An 18,510-nucleotide genomic window follows, 5' to 3' on the forward strand; every position below is an offset into this window, starting at 1 on the left:
GACTCCACCAGAAAAGACAGTGCGCCACTCGACGCTGCGCAGGTTCCGATTGCTACTACAAGACCATCTAGTAGCACAATGGCGCTATTGGAAAAGACACTTTCGGAGGAAAACGACATTCGCGTCAGTTTAATGCGCGAGGAGCATGAACTCCGAATGAGGCTTTTGCAGGAGGGCCACGATGACATATTAAAAAAAAAAGAAATGGAAAGCATAAAGTAAAAATAGACATGTTGCAAGCGCAAAAAGAAGCAAATTGCGTAAAGTGATGGTATTACGCGAGCAATAGATGTGGAGTGTAGCGAGTGGCGTGCCAGGAATGCGGGGGGGGGGGTGCGGTGCACTCACGCTACCTCGGGAGGGGAGGGGAGCAGGCGGGTGCTAGCGTGCGCTTTCATGCAAATTGCGAAGCGCACAGAAATTACTCTGACCTAGCTACGCTCCTGCGCCGCAGTTCTTCCATTCGACGCCGTGTGCCGAATTTCAGTGAATCCAGCGAAAACACGGGGAACGTGGTAGGTGGAAACTTAAGACGATGAGCAAAACGAAAATAAGCTAAACAAAGGAGAGGGGGGGGGGGTTCTACTGCAGAGAATCCCGCGCTCCCCGCGTTGTTCCCACGTCTGTCACGAAAAGGGAAACCTACAGCGACATGTCAACCTGCTAACACACGGCGCTACCTTACATTCCTTCGCCGACGTTGAGTAACACACCTATTTTTTTTTTTCAGTTCTGGAAACTGGCCGCTAACAGACCCTCGATCGTTGCGTCGCGCACACACCTTACCCACTGTCCATTTTAGAAGAGCCATACCTATATGCACTGTGCCAAGAGAGCATATGTAGCCTTGAAAAAATATAAGTCCACTTGTCGGAACAGTGGTTCCTGTTGTTATGCTGTTGCCGAGTTGCTTGGGCCGTTGAAGCCAATGAAGGTGTTTATGCTATTTCTTTATTGGAGATCATTGTGTTCTTACATTTCTGTACCAGAGGTACCTTAGCGGATGATACGGTGTACTACCTATACTCGCGATTTACTTTTACTACAATAAAGATAAAATGTGATATACGACGATTTATTGAGCAAAAGTACACTGACTTGTGCCAGTTGTTACATGTTGCGTGGGGCGGAATGAAAGAAGGACCAACGAAGTGCTTTGTTTTTCCTTCCTCTCTCATTTAGTCCCACGCAATGTTACTTGGCTTGCTTCTGGAGGTTCGGAAATAGGTGCAGTGAAGCGTATGCCCTTCCCTGCATCCCCAAGGTGCACTTAGAATCTTCCTGCTGCACGAGAGTGGAGAGCTGGACTACTTGATGCCGTGAATATGTGCGGTACACCTAGCCAGCACTATATGAGGTTTACTAAATTTTTCAAAAAATACTAGCCCTAAACACATGTTTCTGTAAATCGCCACAGCGTGCACCATACTTCAAGAAAAACAACTGTCTATAAGAAGTTGCCGCGACCACATGCCGGACTGATCGACTGCCATGCGATCAATAGTTGGGCAATGTTCTTCACAGCTGTTTCGTCCCTTGCGTCTGCATCGACTGGTTGACGGATGATGCTCCGGCGGTTCGACTGGCTCGGTTTCTCTTCGAGACAGTGCCAAATTATGTAGAGCAGCACAAGCGGTAGTGATGCTTGTAGCACTGCAGGGCCTGTGTTGCACTTTCATGTCCAAGCAGGGGAAGCGTCTTTTCCAAACACCAAAAGCCCTCTTCACGGAGTTGCGCGTCTTGATGTGGGCCTTGTTGTACCTATAATAACAAAAATAATGCAATTGCCTATTTGCACAGTGTGCATGCTTAACACGATCAGCAATCTAATTCGTATACCTCTGTTTGTATTTGCTGCGTCAATGTTGACAGAATAGAAGTGTAGATTAATTTTCTCATTCAGTTAACAAACGTGCTCTAATTTTAAAAACAGCTTCTGCATTAGGGCTAATTTGGATTTAGTTGCCTTCCTTCTGGAGTATTCCTGGGTTTGCAAGGGGGGTCATTAGGAATGGAAAACACGAATAGCCCATATCTCCAAGAATTCCTGGCACCCGATGTTCATAAAGAACTCGCACCCTGGAGTTGTCAAATATCCGGCTGTCATGTACAGACATTGGCCAGCTTGCCACAACGTTGAAGAACTGTAGCTCTGGGCCCCCCACAACCTGCAGGAATATTGCGCTACTATGAGACACACCAACGGTTGGAAGTACCGGCATCACATAAGATGCACCAATGAACACAAGATCACGTATAAAACCTTAGACAGTTGCAAATTGTAACATATCTGAAGTTAGCCTATCTCTACAAATTCGTTCACAGTTCCCACACTTACTACAGCGAGCAATAATAATCGGTAACTCACATATGAAATTGGTAGCAATTTAATATAATACTGTAGCACTAACAAAACAAATGAGGACAGAAGGCAAAGGTAACACTCAGGCGCTGTGTGGTAGCTTGCATATACGGAGCTTCATAAATAAAGGCAATAGCTTTGCGTGACATTGAATAATCACAGCCCTATTTATAGTGAAGCTGTTCCTTTAGAGCTTTTTGTGAGTTCCGTTTGCCTGTATATGACCTCTGCAGGGGCGTAGCCAGGGGAGAGGGGGCTTATGGGGCTTCAGCCCCCCCCCCCCCCCGAAATTTTTTCGTGCTCTCCATGAACCGCCTACCAAAGTGACCCCCGGCGCCGGAAATCACTCTGGATTTTGTCTAGGATGTCTTTTTGACGCTCGAAAAGACATTTAACCGCGAAGATTGCAAACTCGGGCTGGATTTCGTGGCAACGCCCATACACCGGGAGTCACATAACGCCAAGCAGTCCCATCGGAGCACAAAGTTTCAAGGGCGCTTCGATGGTGAGCGGGCTCGCCGTGGCATCTCACTGAGGCCACGGAATCTATGGAGCGCATGGATATCAATTGCGAAACTTTATGGGTATAAATCTCATAAGCTCTTGATGTGAAAGGTGCATTCACATTTCCTAAGTTGTGCTTTAGATTTTCAATTGCGGAACTTTGTGGGTTTAATGTAGTTTTAAACATTTGGCGCCAAAGGGCTATTGACTTTTCTAAAGTCTTACATCGGAACATACAACGAGACAAGTCAAATCAACACACTAGCAGACGAGTTGACAAAGCAGGCAGCGAGGTCCAATGAGACGAAGCGTTGGGGTGGTTTATTTGTGCCGTCATGTCGCATAAAAAAATATCAAATTTTTTTTTAACCTACGCCAGAACATCCATGCCAAGACACTAAAGCCAGCCAAAGTAAATACGTTCTTATTTATTTTTTCTACTATGACTTCTATTCGCGAGGACACATTGAGCCTCTTCAATTTTATTTTTTTTTGTGTTCTCGATACCCTACCCACAGGCTGCCAGAGCCAGCCAGAGCGCATACGTTTTTCTCGTATGGCCTCGACCACCGTGCGGTGCACTTCGGTGCGCGTTCGGTTTGCTCTGGCCGAGTGTATTTTCACCGGACAGGTTTTTGGACGCTTTCTGGCTAGCAGACGAGAAAAAAACAATGGTCGGTCGCCGCCATCACTGTGGGGACTCGAAGGATTGCACCGCATTCCTTGAGCGGAACCTTTCCGGAAAGTGTTGTTTCGCCGCTATAGGATACTGAGCAGTATGCGTATGGTTCTCAGTGGACCAAGCGTCTCATGTTTTCTTCGGTATTCCTTCCGTAGCCCCATTAGGTGCCCGAAGTAGGCATTAGATTCGGGCCAACATACTTTCCTATGCGTTTTTTTTTTCATTTCGGTGCCTCCGCCTCACAGAAAAAAAAAACAATGTTGCGGCGCAGCGAACAGTCGCATGGTGAAAGTTTGATTTGGATACTCCTTTTGCGGAAAGGAATGGGCGACGAGACGCTTCAGTTGCCGGATACGTTTATTATATTATTGCGAAAGCAATTATATGGACACTCCACGCGCATTCCTGCCATCGCCCTCATGTTTCGTATAAAGTCCAAGGGTGATAACATCGTGACCACGCGCTGCATGCTGTATGTGCGAGTGAAGCGTAGGAGGGAAGGTGGAATGGGTGAGCCGACGATGGTGGCTCTGTCTTGTGTGCGCAAAGGAGAAAAGCGGGGAGCAAGTGCGCCGCCTTCTGTCGCGCGCAATACATCGGGGGGAGTGGATGGAATGGGGGCGGAATCTAGGATTCTGTTAATCTGTGATTGTGCAATATGTTTATTTGCCTTGTTTGACGCATTATATACAGTTACTTCTTCTTACATGCATAGACTCATTGGAGACTTATACGTATACTTAAATATCTTGTTGCGAGGTTTTGTGTATACATGCAGTGAACTTTGTTTCCAGTGACACTTTTTTGTCGTTTATCAAGCCGTATTTTCGCATTTGCATATTCCATTGTATCTTTGCATTTCTAATGTACGAGGGCGAGTCAAATGAAAGTGAACCTACCCTAACCGCGCAATAATGGTTCGGTTCATTATCTGCGAGGCATGCGCGCAGGAGAACGGCATGTCTCATTTACAAAAGTGACACGCAGGTGTGAAGATAAATGTTCTTTAATGCTCTCATAGACTGGGTTGAATATGGTTGCGTCACATAATGGACACTTCAAAAGTTGAACAGCTCGGTGTCGCGAATTTTTTGACAGCTGAAGGTGTTTCCAAAACAGAAATTAATCACCATATGACCGCCGTGTACGTTGAACACTGCATTTCATTGACCACTGTGAAGCGTTGGAGCAAACGGTTCAAAGGACGTTGCAAAGACATTGCAAGACCGGGCCAAAACCATCGTGCAATCACCCCCCACACAATTTCAAAGGTTCATGAGCTGTTGAGGGAAGAAGACGAAGTGCCTTTCAGGCAGAACGCCGAGTCTTCCAGCTCTACTCATTTTGTGCATTTCTTGGACTCTGCCTTGAACTGCGACTTAACCTTAACCTTAACGGAGATGGAGTCTCACGCGCGTCCGCCGGAGTCGGCAGTGCCCGCGATGGCTGCCTCCAGGAAGCGCAACGGCACCGAGAGCGACACTGACAGCGACGACACGATGCAGTACTATGTCAGCAGTGAAGATTCTTGTGACACCTTCGAGCTGGTGCGGAGTCGTAAAGCGAAGCGAAGATTTCTCAGCGCATCACCAAATTCGAGTGAGTCCACCGTGAGATCTTCGCGCAATACCGAGGAGCTCACCATCCTGTTCGCGCCAGTTCTTGCCACTGACAACCTGAGACGCCTCAACAGGCAAGCCGTGTCTTCACATCTAGAGGCGCTAGTTCCGAATGAAATCAAGGACACCAGAGTGAACACCCGTAAGAACGTCCTAGCGATTGACGAAGAACACGCAGTGGCGTTGGATTCTTTGCGCAATGTCACGGAACTTGACGGGATGAAAGTCCGCCCTCAGATTCCACTGGGCAAACAAGTCAGTACTGGCGTAATTTACGATGTTGACGAGACCATTGTCGACTCCGATCTGTCGATCTTAATCAAGCCGGCTACCGAAAACACCATCTACACAAACGCGTTTCGCCTCGGCACGTCACGGTGTGTTAAGATCGTATTTAAGGGCCAATCCCTCCCATCGCATGCAAAAGTGGGCCACTTTCGACACGCAGTTCGCCCGTTTATACCAAAACCGCTGCAGTGTTGGAAATGCATGAAGTTTGGACATGTGAGTAGTGTGTGCAAGAACACTACCGTCTGTTCTCGCTGCACTGGGCCCCACACCACTAACACGTGCGAGGCCAATGTGCTGAAGTGCACAAACTGTAGCGGCCCTCATGATGCATCCTCGAAGGAATGCCCTTTGATACGAAAGGAAATGGCAATATTGAGAAAAATGGTTAGAGACCACTCGTCTCACCGAGAAGCAGCAGCATCTATTAAGCGACGACGATCACGTCGCCGACGTCGATCAAGAACCTCCAAAGCCTCTGCAGAACGCCAGCCGCGTACATTACCACCCGCTCTTCCGCCCCGGCCAAACGCAGTCAGCTCAAAGGACACAGGTGCATCGAACAACACGGCTGCTGACGCTTGGCCTGCACTCCCGCAGCTACATGCCCCTACTGAGCTAAATCAGAGCTCCACAGCAAGTGATACCTCATGTGTTCCTGATAAATTGTCAGACCAGGATCAACAAGTTGTTGTCATGATAAGCTCTCTGATGAGTGCTATTCGTGTTCTTCTGGACAAGCTATAGACACCAACAGCTCGAAGTGCGTTGCAAGTGCTGGATGCCATCAACCCGGTTCTTGAGAGCCTTCCGAAGTCCACTGCTTGAGAGCTTCTACAGCAGAACCATGGCTCATCGACAACAACAGCGATCGTTCCGGGATGACGTCAGAAGTACCTCCATATTCCAATGGAATGCGAGAGGCCTGAGGTCACGTATTTCGGAGTTGCGGCAGTTCGTGTTTGACAACCACTTTCCTATACTGGTTATCTTCGAACCGAACTTATCAGCCTCCTTAAGACTATCAGGATATGAACCTTTTGTTTCAACCACGTGTGTCCGTGGTAGAAAGGTTTTGGCTTACATCCGCAAAGACCTTACGTATTTTTCCCAACCCGTAGCGCCACACGACGGTAACCAATACGTCTGTGTTGCTGTGAAAAATAAGAGGCTGTCTTTTACTCTTATTGGCGTCTACCTATCCCCAACCAGTCAGTTTAATAGCAAAAGACTAGAAGATATTATGACTGCTACTCCCGGTCCTTGGATAATGACAGGGGATTTCTACGCTCACCACCATATATGGGGAAGCTCCAGGATAAACTCGAGGGGGAGGTCACTAATATCATTTGCATCAGGCCACAACCTATGTCTTCTAAACGACGTAAGCCCGACATTTCTACGAGGAACAACATACAGCAGCTGCCTTGACTTGACTTTTGTGTCACGTTGCCTCACTTCGAGCGTGCAGTGGTTCACCGATATTGAAACCCATGGAAGTGATCACATTCCGACCTATGTGAGAATCGATGGACTAAACGCCGCATTACCGGTTGTATCTCGCCAAATCGACTGGTCAGTCTTTCAGGCTCGTGTAGAAGACACATGCAAGAAACGTATCGCACGCAAATTAGAAGAAATAATTGCTGACGCAATGCAAGACTGCACGCGTTGCTTCACACATTCATCAAAGCGTACAGAGAATGACATTGAGTTGGAAAGGCTTCGTGCACTGCGTCGCCGAGCTGAAAGCAGGTACAGGCGCACGAAGTCGATTCTTGACCTGAGAGAAGCTCGGCGCATGCAAAAGAAGATAAAGCGGCGTATGGACAAGCTAGCGGATCAAAGATGGAAATGCTTTTGCGAGTCACTGGACCCCCGCAAGCCATTATCCCGTGTGTGGCGTACCCTACGGGGCCTTAGCTCAAGCCCGCAGCAACGACGCCCTTTCAACGCCCTTGCTCTCTATGAAAACCGCCGTGAGGTAGAAATTGCGGAGGAATTTTTTGCGAAAGTCGCCGGCGGCACAGTTTCCGCCTTTGACATGACTTCAGGTGACATCCCCGGTCCACGAGATACAAGTATGGACGCTCCATTCTCTATGGAAGAGTTAGAAGCTGCTATGGCGCTCTGTAGGAGTTCATCTTCACCAGGGTCCGATGGGATAACATATAGTGCTTTGCGCTACCTAGGTCAAGAAGCAAGAAGACAACTCCTCAGCCTTTATAACAGCTCATGGCGAGATGGTGTCGTCCCACAGGAATGGAAACGAAGCCGCCTGGTACCACTACTAAAAACAGGAAAGTCACCGCTCGAACTGGCATCGTATCGGCCGATGGCACTTGCCAGCTGCGTCGGGAAACTCATGGAACGTATGATCCTCATGCGTCTCGAATGGTACCTTGAACACTACAAAATTTACCCTGACTCAATGGCGGGATTTCGACGAGGCCGTTCATCGATTGATAGTGTCATCGATCTGGCATCTTCTGTAGAACAACAAAAATCTCGGAAGCGATTATCAGTCACACTCTTTCTTGACGTGAAAGGTGCTTACGACAATGTTTCCCATCAAACCATTGTAGACGCACTTCTGACAGTTGAACTAGGAGGGCGAGTATATCGATGGATAAAAAACTACTTGACACAAAGGTCCTTGTTCGTGCGTACGGAAGATGGTCCGACTACCGACCACTACACATGCCGAGGCGTTCCCCAAGGCGGTGTTCTCAGCCCTGTTCTTTTCAACCTCGCGCTTCTTGGGCTGGCTGAATCCCTACGGAAACAGTGAGTGTTTCAATATACGCCGACGACATCTGCATCTGGACATCAGCGGTCACTCGCCTGCAGGTTCACGCAAGGCTCCAGCAAGCAGCAACACAGGCATCTGAATATCTTCAGACACAAGGCCTTACCATCTCAACAGAGAAATGTGTGCTAGTCGCTTTTACGCGAAAAGCGATGTCTGGTTATCCAGTACACATCAATGGCCAGCCTATCTGCTACAAGAAAAATCATCGGATTTTGGGTGTCATTGTTGACCGGGACCTCTCTTGGAGCCCTCAGGTTGCCCACTTGAAGAAGAGGCTCACATCTATTGTTCACATCTTCAAGTTCATCGCCGGCAAAACATGGGGATCGTCAATAGGCTCCATGATACAGTTATATCGAGCACTTTTCATCGGATTTATACGCTATAGTTCTCCCGTACTTGCTAAAACATGCAAGTCAAATCTTCGAGAACTTCAGAGCGTGCAAGCACAGGCACTACGTGTTTGCCTAGGCCTTCCGCGGAGCGCCTCAACAGCAGGAACCATTATAATGGCTCAAGACCATCCGATCACGACTTACATCAGCACCGACTCGCTTAGGGCCCACGTTCGTCATATTTCACGGATTCAATCAAGCTTTCTTGCCTGTCTGCCAGAACGACGACCACAGGCATCCTTCTCCAACGAGGTCAGCAAGTATCGTACCTCCCTACCATCGGGGTTCACACTATCAGCACGTTCAACCTCAGCTTTGTGGTGCTTAAAACAACCTCAAGTGCGTCTTACGGTTCCAGGAATAAGAAAGAAGACCGACCTGCCTACCTTGGCCTTGAAGCAAGCAGCTCTGGATTGTTTGCGCACTTTCTACTTTGACCGAGTCCACATATATACGGATGGCTCTTCCACCCAGACCAGCTCCACCGGGGCAGTGGTTATACCATCACGATCACTAAGCATCCGATACAAGATTTCTCACTTGACAACATCGACCGGTTCGGAGCTTGTTGCCCTCCGAGGTGCCGTTGATTATATTAACAACCAACCGGCTAATCGGTGGGCAATATTCTGTGATTCAAAGGCGGCCTTACAATGTCTTCTGTCATCTCTTCGTCGCGGGTCCTGTGAACAACTCGTATCGGAGATACGAGAAATTCACCATCACATGATTGCGAAAGGGCACGACGTCGTGTTTCAGTGGCTGCCTGGCCATTGCGGTACCTCCGGCAACGACCTCGCTGACGACGCTGCTAAGAAAGCACACGAAGGAGCAGCCCTTGTTTCTATACCTTTATCGCGTACTGACGCAGCCCAACACTTAGGCAAGCTAGCGCACCGTATGACATTGGAGAAGTGGCACACACCTGATTTCAGTGAACATCGATTGCATTCCCTCGATCCATCTATGCAACTGCGGCTGTTACCAGGGCTTCCGCGTAATGAGGAAACAATGCTGTGCCGCTTACGCTTGGGCGTCGCATTCACGAATGCATATACATTTTTGATTGGAATGGCTGACAGCGCCGAGTGCAATGCCTGCGGTGTCGAAGAAACTATAGACCATCTACTGTGCTACTGCCCATCATTTGAAAATGAAAGACAAGATCTCTGCACAGCTCTCAACCAGTTAGATAGCAAACCATTCACCTTGAACAAGATCTTGGGACCATGGCCTCGCATATCGCAGCTACATAAGACCACAAAAGCGCTGCTGCGATATTTGAAAGATACAGGATTGAGTCGGCGTCTGTAATCCGGACTGAGTGACTGAACGATATCCCCGGTGGACTTTCTCTTCTTTAATATTTCCGTCCCCGTTTTCCCTTTCCCCAGTGTAGGGTAGCCAACCGGGCTCAGTCCTGGTTAACCTCCATACCTTTCATTTATCATTTGCTCTCTCTCTCTCTCTCTCTCATGAGCTGCTGAAACAAGAACGGAGGATAAGCATCGATGAACCGGCAGACCGTCTGAACATCAGTCACGGTTCGGTTCACGCCATAATTCATGAGCTTCTTGGTTATCGGCTCTTTGGTGTGCAATGAATCCCCAAGATTTTTATCCATCACGAGAAGACGGAGAAGTTTCGCGCTCCCTTGACTCATCTGATCGGGTATCACAATAAGCATGACGACTTCTTGCTTGCAACTGTGATCGGGGACGAACCTTGGTGCTACTACTACGAGCCTGAAACACGACGGCAAAGCTTACAGTGGAAACATTCGAATTTCCCACGCCCAAAGAACGTAAAGGCCATCATTTCCCCTGGAAAGGTGTTGTTGATTTTTTTTTCGATCGACAGGGTCCATTACTGAGAGAATTTGCTAAATCTTGAGATGCTATCAATTGTTTCCGATATTGTGAAACGCCAGAAGGGCAGCGTGTCGCAATCAAGAACGAACAACGTGGAAAATTGACGAATGGGGTCATGTTGTTCCACGACAATGCCTGTCCCCATGTCGCTTATGTGGTTAATACAAAACTGGCAAAGTTCAAGTGCGAAACGCTGAAACATCCGCCATACAGCTCAGGCCTGTCACCTTGTGACTTCTACATTTTGGGGCAACCGAAAAAACAGCTCAAGGGAACCAGATACAGACTTTTTGAAGCAGCAACCCAAGGAGTTTTATAAGACGGGAATCACGCAACTCGTTAGTCAATAGGACAAATGTCTAAATTCTCATGAAGACTACTTTTAAATAAAGTACCCCGTTGTTGGCTCATTCATTTGACTTGCCCTCATATATCTTGCAGAACTCCTGCTTTTTATACGTGCTCTCTGTCGCGACTATAATTTCGGTGCAATTACTCACGATACACGACAAGGGACAGCTACTCCTGCGTAATACATTGGAACAAACGACAGCGTCATTCAGATTTTTCACTGGCCATTGCATATATACAAGAATGTAAGCACGGTTCCTGAATGACAAAATTTCATTAACATATTTGTCCTTAACTTGTTCAGTTCATTGCCTTTTAATTTTTCATATCAGCGGCATGCACTGCTTTCCTGGTTTCGAACTGATATAATTCTAAAGTTCGTGTGATATTTTATTTACTTAATAAATAGACAAAAAACATGGAAGCATTGAAGTCAGTTATGTTGGGCACAATTTTTGGCACATACGAGTACAATATTTTATGAAAAAATACATATTTTACTTGTATTTACAGTGCGAAGCTTTCAAGAATTCGTTTGCAGCATCTTTGGCAATGACAATGCAGTTATTATTCATGTATTTGATCCTTCGATAAATTGTTCAAGAGGAAGCTTTGGCTCGGGCTCAATCCGACGCGGCCTATTCAAATACTTGTAAAACGCAGAAAATCTTTTGTGAGATAATCCTGCTAATCGCTTTTATTGAAATTGGTTGCGTTTGAGAGAGGAAGTTAAATCCTAGTGTCTGTTGGAAACATAACTTCGATTTAGGGTCTGAATTTTGTTTAAAATATTTTGGAAAATTCGTAAGTTTGAAAAAATAGAAGCACGACGTTTACAAACTAATACCTATATGCATGAAGAACAGATATTGTGTTTCTGTAAATGGCATTTATTATAACAGTCAAAGCGGACAAGTTTGCTGTGTCAATTTGTATCTTACGTGAATTGGTTACGTTGTGTTCAAGGGTTCTGCAAAAGCCGTATTTCCCCAATACCAAATTTTTTTTGAGATTCATGTGTAACATACCTATTTTGTCCGCTGTAGATTTACTATTAGGTGCAATTCACAGAATTGTGATATCATTTTTCATTGTTGAGTCACGGAGTTTTAAACTTGATAGTTTCGTTTTCTGAAAATGTTCAATTTTGGCCAATTTTTAATAAATCACTGACCACCTAGATAAAAAATTCGAAGCTAGCAGTCACTAGAATTAAACGTTTTCTTTTAAATGTAACAAACCTCCTCAAATTTGGTGAAGTGGTTGCCGGGAAAAACGAATTCCCCTTCTACATAAATAGGAGCACCCGAGCTAAAGCTTCCTCTTAAGGAGGAGGCTGAGCTGCGACGTGCAGCTATATATATATATATATATATATATATATATATATATATATATATTGGGCCAGTGGCGTAGCCCCCCCCCCCGAACAATATTTCTGGCTACGCCATTGGACCTCTGTAACCTTCGCATATAAATGCCTTTACCACTTTGGTTGTTGTAGCGAAGCTGGAAAAATGAGCAAGTGCTCCATGTCTCCAAACAGGCACCTAACGAGTGTTTAGCAATTAGTGTCCGGCCCCTACTAAACTCACACGCTTACAATGTTTTCCGCGCATCACCCCTACGATGTCCTACATTTCGTCTAAAGGTAAGCTTTGCGAATGACTTTGTTTTTTTACAGCATCGTGACAAAGGCATCAAATGTTTTTAAAAAGCTTGTAGTCACAATAAGTTTTGACGTAAAATGTTCTCTTCGAAAGCAGAGGCCGTATTAGGCAAACAATCTTTATTCACGTAATCGCTACCTTTCACGTTTACTCATGGCTACCGTAAGATATCTGTACTATTTGGGTAAAGATACCCGCCAGCTGCGGCCGACCAGATAAATTAGCAACGGTGCGCATCCATCTGTCCGGTGACGGTAGTGGATATCTATCGGCGGGACGACGCAACTTCAAAATACAGGCGAGAGCTTGCGCATACAACGAACGCGCGGTAAACACAAGCAACCACAGAACAGCATCTGCACGCGGCGTCGCGTCGCCATATCTGCTCCGCCGAAGCCGATAGCCTCTTCCCCACGCTCTACCCTCACCACCGTGACGTACATGTCAGTCAATTATTTCGTATTTTCCGCGGTGCGTCGGCTGATGTACGAAGGGGAGATAAAAACCCTTTCTGTCTCGAAATTGCGTCGTGCTGCCGTCACCGGATCGAGGGACGTGCACCGTTGCTAATTTATCTGCTCGATCGCGCCTCGAAAGCAAGCTGAGAATTGTACCCGCCGAAAGACCATATGTATCACGCTCAGGCTAAGACGCGTCTGGAACGCGGAGATCGCTGTTATCGGCCACTCGACGTACGGCGTCCGAGTATGGGGAACCATGCTGGCCAGGAGGCGCTACGACATTTTTCATGCGTTACTAAAATATGCTGAAACCGTCCAATAGGGAGGCTACGAAGATGGCACGACATATTTAGCGATAAGAAACGTGCGCCTGTATCAATGTTTGCCTAGTCCGATGAGGCCAGCCAAGTTCTGTCCATGGCCATGCGCGCTCCGTAGAGCGCATGCGCTGCTACGTCCTAGCACGTCGGTTCCCTGCCATTTGAGGAGCCTTGAAAAGTGTGACTCAAGACAGTCGGTGAATTTGCTGACACGAAATCACTGCGTGTGCTACTGGAAACGGTGTCTACCGCTCGCTAGGCTGTGTGTTACGGCGCTGCTGTCGGCACGCGAAGCTTCAGCGCTGGTTGCCCATAGGGCCGGAGGAAACGAGAAAACGCTGACGGAATGTATCGCGGAAAAAAAAATCTTATATAACGCGGTTCCTGTACTTCTTGCTCCACATTTATATTTCTGCGTAGTGCACATTCGTCATGCTCGCGAAGCTTCGATAATACAATCGTTGTTGTGAAGCACGTTTAGTTGACAGAAAACTATAATATCCTTGCAATGAATCACTTGGGCCAAAAAGCACACTTACCTGAACATTCACAGAAAACACACCCTTGCAGTTGCGGTACACTTCAGCATCGTCACCACCGCGGCTTTTGATTCTCACATGTGTGAAATAAATACACCCGCTCACCCCGGGGAAGTGAGCTATCTCGTAAAGGTCCCGCATCACGCTGGACATTTGGGAGGCTCCTGGAAAACGAACAACCGCTCTGAACAGATGTCAGGCGATAAGCCGAGTCATTTTTGTCACAATGCGACAAACTGTAGGCTGCGACACGTTTACCAAGTCTCCAGCGACGATTTGCAAAGTACCAGCACCGTAAAACCGCAGGGTGACCAACAATTGTAGCATTGAGGATAGCGGTAGTCCCCTATAGTCGTAGCAGTCGTTCGCTCCAATCGGTAGAAACGCCAGTAGTTCTCCGACGGTTACCTTCGTGAAATGATATCGTGCGAAAAACATGTCTTCATAGAATCCCATTGGGTTTCCTCTGTCGCGCAACGATGGCCTTGGTACACACGGCGAAACGTACGCAGCCCCGAATACAGCATCACAAGTTCTGCACGCAAACTGAAAGGCTGATAGTCTCTCCATAAGGCCGCGTCTCCGGATGTACGCTGCGTCTCAGCGGAACGCTGCCATGCTTACGTCTTCGAAGACAGATTCAAGACTGCTTTCAACCAAACGATATTTTCGTCGACTTCACCGAGTCAAGCCAAAGCCGCCTAGAAAAAAATATAAGGCCTCCGCACGCCGGTATGACGTCACGCTGGTCGGATGGGCCGGACAGTCGACGCCGTCGGCGTCTCCGCACTTAGATTCGGTGTGCTTGCAGGGTGTCTCATTGCGCGTCGCGGCCACTGTGGCATGGGAAAATTATTGCTGTCCTGAAAGTGACAGCAACCTACAAATGCATATGCTTCGGTTCCAAAGCAAGACTCGTATAGCTGACGCAAAAAATAAGGGGGAGCCGCTGGTCCACCGCAGTCAACACCACCATAGAAGGCAACATTATTTCATACCTTCCTTAGATTACGTGACTGGCAACATTTTTTTTTGCGTGTATCGGAACAAGACCTGCCTTATTGTGCTTGTTATATTTAGTCGGGACTAAGACAAGCGAAATGCATGCTGCTTAGTCACTTTAACCTTAGACGGAAAGAAAGAAAGAGGAAAACTGCATATTGAAGACACAGAATATACTTTATTCACAAATGATAAGAACTGCATGCAGAAACAAACATTTTAAATCTTCCATATACAATTATCATTCTCACTCTTGCATTGCGTAAAACAGTCCTCGCTGGACACACGAATATCGAGGTTCAATTTATTGTGAAAATTTTATTATTATAGGGTCACGCACAACTAAATGTCAAATAGAACAAGCTTCCGTCTTTGTTGTATCATTTCTTGTGGTTCTTTTATTTCCACCCGCCTTGTTTGGAGGCCTTTTTGGTCTTCATAAAATGCTGAGATAATGGTGAAAAGTAAGTCAAAAACGAGAGGCCTGATCTCAGTCCTGAAGGAAAACATGCAATGAATGGATTGCGGTAGCATGGGGAGCTCCAATCATAAACAGGTAGCACAATACACTCAAACGCTAACATTTGAATTCGCCAAAATGCAGGGTTTATATTTTGATAATGTAGGCAAATAAATCCTAGCAACGCCACAGGTTTCTTTTTAACCAAACAACGTAGATGTCAACACAAACATACGTAGGTGTTCAACAAAACAGAGCTTCATGAGTAAAAAATAAATAATGAAAAACATATCTCAGGCCTTCAAGGTGCTCGCGCTCAGGCCTTCAACGTGCTCGCGCTCGGTGTAGTAGCATGTCCAAATCTGGCAGGTACAGGACCTTCTGCAAAGGCAATTTGTTTTCAGATTCATATATCTGCCTTATAGACACGTGGTAATTGGCACCAGACAATTGCTGATACTTTCCAAAGCGATCCTCCAAGCTATCAGTTTGAAATTTGCCCAAAAGAACATACTCGAAATGAAGCTCTCCGAGACAGCATATAGCAAGTTCGCGCAAGGCGTGGGTAGTGCGGCTGAAAGCTGTGTGTGCTTCACGTGTCAGGCGGCCATTGTCATGTTTGAAACTTCCCTAGTGATCAAGCCATTGAACTATTCTCTCTAAGAATTCTAGTTGAGGACATGACGATGAAACTATTGGACCTTGCAACTGATCTCGCAACCGCTGTCCTTTTTTGGCTGTCCTTTTTGACCACCAAGTCAAAATGGTGTCGACACATTGAGATGTTTCCTTTGCATGCTGCAACGTTGCGACACTGAGACCAGCAACACTAGATGAGTTAAAAATCTTTAAGGCCAGTTTAACGTTCTGCCGTTCCATGTTCGAGGGGTTCAGTGCCTTTAAAGTGAGCGTTGGCACTAGCTTCAAGACCTCATGCTTTTCGGGTTCGTGCAACTGGCCTAATACCTTGAAAGATGCTGTAAGTATATTTGGTTCAGCCTCATCACTCTTCGGTTCAGTAAAGTACATGTATTTGCCAATGTTTCTTTGATTCAGCCAGTTATTTCTTATACACTTTAGTATGTGAACTGGGTCCACCACGAAAAACAGGGGTCGTGATGGGTCAGCAGGATGCTCGTAAACAATGCTGACACTTGCCGTCTTAGCTAAGCAAGACATGGCTTTTCTGTTTATAGAATTGTTGTCTGAGATCACTGCGATTATTGTAAAACCAGATGCCTCTAGATCAAGAAAAATCTTCCGAAGGAAGTCGTGCAGCGCCTTAGCATCGATTTGTGCCACAGGAAGAATGTGTACAACATCCTTGTTGGAAAAGAACAGGCTCTGTATCATATATACGTGGGCAGTTTTTGCTGCAGTCGATGAATTTACCGCAGCGCCAGCAACAAAGCCAGCCTTGTAATAAAAAATGATTGAAGGTGAACCTCATCAATCATTACCGTTACAGTCTTTTCATGCTCTTTATATGTGCTTACAATACGCTTTGCATAGGAAAGAAAGCTACATTCTTGCTGCTCCGTTTCAGGGCGTACATCGTACGATGAGCACAGTCTTCTGATCGTATCAGGATGCGGCATCTTAAGCTTCATCCAACTTCCTAGGAATCTGTGTGCATGAGGTGAAATTGTGAACAAAAGTGTAGCAAAAACTAATAAATCGGGGGGGATATCGGCCAGCATTATCCAAGGGGATATCGGCCAGCAAAAAAAGATCAACTTTACTCTTCAAGGATTTAGGAACTTCCAAATGCCATTCTTGCAACTCGCGCGCAAAATGTCTATATGCGAAAATGGCTACATGCGAACAAATAGTGTTACATGTATGCTGCTTCCGAGAATTCCGTCTACGAGACGCCTTCCTTTCACTCCGACACCACTTCGCCAAGTACCGATGCCCTTTCCCCGATGACGACCATCCCAGGCCGTCCCTACTCCGCAGGAAGCTAGGACAGTGCGAGGGGTGCACTGTAAAAAATTTGCCTTACTTTACAGAAAATTTCCTGGCAATTTGTGACCGAACACTCTTACGTAAATTAAGAACGGTCATTTCCGTAGAACGGACAACTGTAAAAGAGAGACCGCAATGCAAGATACGAGTGCTTCTGTATGTAGAAAACGGAAGACTGTATTCTGAATATGTACTATAACCATTAAAGTACGGTGCTTCTAGTATTCAGAAAACGGAACACACTGTATGCTGAATTTGTATTATAACCGTTAAAATACAGGTGCTTGCCGTATTCAGAAAACGAAAGACTCCGTATACTAAATCTGAACTATATTCGTTAAAGTACAGGTGCTTCCCGTATTTCCTCTTGCAGAGCATACCTATTGTTCGGAGAATGTGCCATCGAGGACAAAATTGCCTAGGACGTGCGTGAGTCGACCGAATTTTATGGTGCACTATTTGCTGGGATCAGCCGTGCTACCATCTGCGTTCAGAATGTGTATACGTGAGCCACTGTTTTCAGTGGTCTTGAAGAGAAATGCAATTTGATCAACGCTCGGACTTCCAGGGTACTTTTGTGCACGATAGTACATCTCCTTAAACGCCAATGTAATGAAGGCAGCTCATAGCCAAAGCAGCAGGTCACCATTGAGAAAATTGTCTTGTCAACACACTGACATGGCTGCAGAGATAAGATACTTTGTACTTTGTGATATGAATGCACTGCATAGCATACATACAAAAATGTGCAACATTTCAGTCCTCAAGTTCTTAGATCACAGAAGCAACTTTATTTTCTTCAATCACTCGTTTTGCATTTCTTCCTGGTGAAAGTTGTTCTTGACCCCAGATGCTTGCAAGGATAAACGTGCTGCTGTTAGAAGAAACACATAGTATTCGTGAATATCCATCCTAAAGAAAGCGGCAAAAAAGTGTAATCACAGAACACGACAAAGCAGTAACTTCTGCGTTAGAAAAACATGTAAGTAGACCAACATTGTTGGAACAAGAGATGCTGCTGTAGCCAGCATTTCGACATAGGTGCTTGTCATTAGGGTAGCAAATGTTTTCCTTGCTTGTGTTGTTTGGATTGCGCATAGCTAACTGGCCCCTAGCCTCGTTGGGGGAGAAGAAATTGGTGTATATAATAGGTCAAGAGGAGCCAAAGTGTTAAAATAAAGGAAGGAAGGGTGTGCTTAGCAGTGG

The 18,510-nt window shown here is 46.3% G+C and overlaps 2 pseudogenes; one reads left to right on the plus strand and one right to left on the minus strand.

The window, feature by feature from the left end:
* Window positions 1-18,510, plus strand: part of LOC135908015 (putative nuclease HARBI1) — a 34,698-nt pseudogene that overhangs the window by 6,914 nt on the left and 9,274 nt on the right.
* Window positions 1,431-14,015, minus strand: LOC135908040 (putative nuclease HARBI1; annotated as a pseudogene).

This window comes from Dermacentor albipictus, chromosome 10 (assembly GCF_038994185.2).
Source record: "Dermacentor albipictus isolate Rhodes 1998 colony chromosome 10, USDA_Dalb.pri_finalv2, whole genome shotgun sequence".
Classification (NCBI taxonomy): Eukaryota; Metazoa; Arthropoda; class Arachnida; order Ixodida; family Ixodidae; genus Dermacentor; species Dermacentor albipictus.